This window comes from Egretta garzetta, unplaced genomic scaffold (genome assembly GCF_000687185.1).
Source record: "Egretta garzetta isolate BGI_Z169 unplaced genomic scaffold, ASM68718v1 scaffold451, whole genome shotgun sequence".
NCBI lineage: Eukaryota > Metazoa > Chordata > Aves > Pelecaniformes > Ardeidae > Egretta > Egretta garzetta.
Window position 1 is genome coordinate 1,060,621 of NW_009258552.1, and position 4,058 is coordinate 1,064,678.

The following is a 4,058-nucleotide window of genomic DNA, read 5'->3' on the forward strand; positions in this document are numbered from 1 at the left end:
TCCATAAAATCCGCAGGGAGCCCAGCAGCGTTGGCTACAAGCCTGATCTGCCCTCAAAAACGGAGCTGCAGCTTGACTGTTTTTTTACTAACCTAGCTCAGACACCCTGATATTCTTGTGACAGCTCAGGGCAGGCCTAGGCTCAGTGCTTACCCCACTCCTCTCCCGTATTTGCAGTCCCTGCAGAACTCTGCGCTGCCGACTTCAAAGCCCCATTGCTGCGTCCATGTAAGCAGCGGGCGGTGTGTGAGTGAGCACCAGCAGAGGCAGCTGGGAAGAACATAAGGAAATAGCTGTGAGAGTAACTAGGGGAGGAAAGAAGGGATCTAGCAACAAGGATTAACCTACTAATGCTGGTTTTCCTTGCTTCCCTGTGTATCAGTGGAGATTCTCACCTTGTGCAGGCTGTAACTCAAATAAACTGTCCTCCTGTAACTCAGATACTGCCTTGGCTCTCTCTCGCCCTCAGTGGCAATGGCCTTTTGTGATAAGCAGGTCCCAGGCAGAGATGCGATGGTACCATCAGGCTTGGAAACAGACTTTTACCTGCAGGCAGCTGAAGAGTACAGTTTATCAAGTGAAAAGGTCTTGTGGTTCCCTCACCTCGGTTCTCACACGTAAATACTACCTGACACTAGTCCACCCCAGCCAAAGGTTTGCAGGGCAGCACCCGCAACTATTGTAGTTTCTAGCCAGTATAACCAGAACCTTGCTGCCAGTCACTGCTCCGCAACCAAGAGCCCCGGGAACTGCTGGCTGAGGGCCCCCACCAAAGGCATTTAAGTGATGACTGGAAAGCTGTGTTGTTTTACTTCGGCTCTCAAGACTGAGTGATATTTCTCACTCCCATGCTTGGAGTTTACATGGCAGCATTTAAACAAACAGCTTGGGGGGGGTGGGCAGAAGGAGGAACCCAAATAAAGAGTAAACCTGGAAATCCTGAAGGGCTGACAGAAGGTGTGGCTGGCCCCCCCCCGGACTGCTGAGGTAGCCAGCCACTGCCTCCCTCCTTGCCCATAGCTCGCCCATCTATTGCCAGGGCTCAGAAAATAACAAAAGTCTTTGGCCAGACGAGTCTCTTATTCCTCCTGGATACTCAGCATCTGGGGCTTTATCCAGCAGCTGAATCACCATAAGGACTTTTGCAAATGATGCTTTTCAGTAAATTCTATTTTACGTTGACACATTTTATTGTTTACAAGGTTTACTTGGGAGATGAAGCAAAAGTTAATTACACCAACTGATGCGTCAAGAAAATGGATTGATTTGATATCCCCTCCAGATGGGCTTTCTTTGCGTGGCAGTATGCATACCACATCTTAAGAAAGGAGACGGGATACTCTAGGAAGGCACATTTGAGCCATCATACCGACACTTCTTTATTACAGTGTATTTATTTTTTATCATGTGCTTTGACAGAAGTCTCATAAAGTGTTATGCTCCTTCTGTAGGGTCAAAGTCTCATGACCTTCCATGATTTTAGAGAGGAGGAACATAATTTTAGAGGGCATGTTTATTATTTCTGTAAACAGTCTGTTTTCCTATGCCAAGAGAACAGTTTTTCTGTACGTACTTAGATGACAGCTCAACTTTACTGGCTCACTTTCCTGACTAAGCCTTGCCTGCCAAATGTTTTTGATCATAGTCTGGCAAACAAAACAATATTAATAGTAGAGCTGAGCAAATAATCTCCAGAAAACTGCTGAATTTTTTAAACCTCTTTTTATTGCTTCCATAATATCCCACATACCACTTCCTTGAGTTCAATCACGATTTTAAAGCACCCTATTTTTTATTAAAAACAAAAGAACTCAACTCCGTGGAATCAGAAAAGCAAAATGATTAGTACAGCAAACTAACAAAACAAAGTAGGCAAGGCAGGTCCATCCCAAAGAAACAAGCATCCGTGTCATTCCAGCATGACTGCACGCGCTTGTCAATTTAAGCTCCGGGGACACAGCTTCCAAATCTGTTTTTACTGGCATAAACATTCACGGATGGTAGACAAGACCACAGCCAAAACAAATTAGTTTTAAAATTGGAACGGTCCACTTTTGTTGTACCGATTTCTGATAAATGCACTGAAGTAACTTAATTTTCCCTTCAAATGGTGAAGATGTATTTCAAATCTACCTTTCCGAATGTCCCGCATTCACACGTGACCTGATGCTCTGTTAGTGAAGTTCCTGTATGACGTATGCTCCAAGTCTTTGTTCTCTGATGGTCCATAAAAACTCTTGCACCACCCTGCAGATGCTATGAGCTTGAAGCAAACCAACTCCTTACCTAAAAAAAAAAAACAAACCCAAATCTTTAAGTGGCAGAGAGCTCATAAAATCCCCCCGTGTTGTCCCACTATTATTGTCAAGAAAGGCAGAATTATGGTATGTACGTTCAACTGTTATTTGTAGAACAGCCTTCTGAAAACCAGTGTAGCTGAACACAAGACAAGCTTTAAGATCTGACGGCAGTACTGATGGTGTGGAGATAGACCACGTCATTTTTTACTCCTGTTCCTGCATGGTGAACAACATAAGAGGGATGAAGATTCTTGCTCACTACCCCCTCCACAAACGTTCAGTGTCCTCTTCTAGGGTGGGTTTATTCAGGGACTTGGATGGGACTTAATGAAAATCCTAACTAAATGTGTCATGCAAATTGCCAGGCAGCTGTAGCCAGAACAATCCTGCTTCTTAGACAGTTTGCAATGCAGCTCTCTAGCAATATTTCCATACCTCCCAAGAGCTGCCCCCTTCCGTCTGGACATCCAGGTGTACCAATAAGTTCCTATGAAAACCTGCAGTTCTCCTTGTCAAAGTCTAACTCATCCCGAGGTGTCTTTGGGGTTTGTTCAGTGCCTTAATGGTCAGAAACCACAAGCCTTCACTGCTGCAGCTCAGTCTTCCTCAGCTACATTTTTTGCCTTCTTCCTACAGCAATCTCGTGACAGGTTGTTCTGTCTTGGGACCCAGAAGACTCGCACTGCCTGACTCTGCTCCTTGGCCATTCCAGATGTTTTGTTAAAAGGTAATTCATAATTCTTCGCCCTTGTTTTCTTTTCCAACCAAACGCCCCCCCCCCCCCCAAAAAAATCAAACTCACTGCTTCAACCCGTCCTCTTTTGGCATCTCCCTCAGGAAGCAGCTACTCCATTCTGCCAATGTGTTCTCATTTGATGGTAAGAGAACTATTATTTAGTTAATAATTTTTTCTAATCTGAGATACAGACAATACCCATTCTGGCAGCAAATTAGCCACTTTAATACACACAGTGGGCCCTAGCAGCCGCTGAGTTTAAGGAACTGATCAAATTTTGTACCGATATGATTCTGAATTTTCACTGAGCATTTATTACCTCTAGGTCAGAAATACCAGTCCAACCTGACGCAGAAGTCACAGAAAATCCCCTTCAGCTGAAGACCTATTATGGGGGGAATAAAAAAACAGAAAAAAGCTGTAGACTGATAAGCTTTAACCATTAAAAAAATTACCCCTAGAATCACAACCAGAATGAACTACATCTCACTTATGATACTTCTTTACTAACGCTAAATGCAAACTGGTGAGACCACATGGTTTAAATTTAAAAGCTCCCTGCAAACTTACAGCTGCTATGTTATCCTATTAAAATTTATTTTCCTCCATTGTGGCTCATATTAATTTGCAGCTACAGAGCTGCACAGAACCATTAGAATCATAGAATCATAGAATCGCTTTGGTTGGAAAAGACCTTTAAGATCATCAAGTCCAACCTTTAACCTAACCCTGCCATCCCACCACTAAACCATGTCCCTAAGCACCTCATCTATCCTTCCTTTAAGTACCTCCAGGGATGGAGACTCGACCACCTCCCTGGGCAGCCCATTCCAGACCCTGAAAACCCTTTCCATGAAGTTCTTCTTAATGTCTAGCCTAAACCTGCCCTGGCGCAACTTCAAACCATTTCCCCTCATCCTATCATGCGTCACCAGGGAGAAGAGGCCGACCCCCACCTCCCTACAGCCTCCTTTCAGGTAGTTGTAGAGGGCGATAAGGTCTCCCCTCAGCCTCCTCTTCTC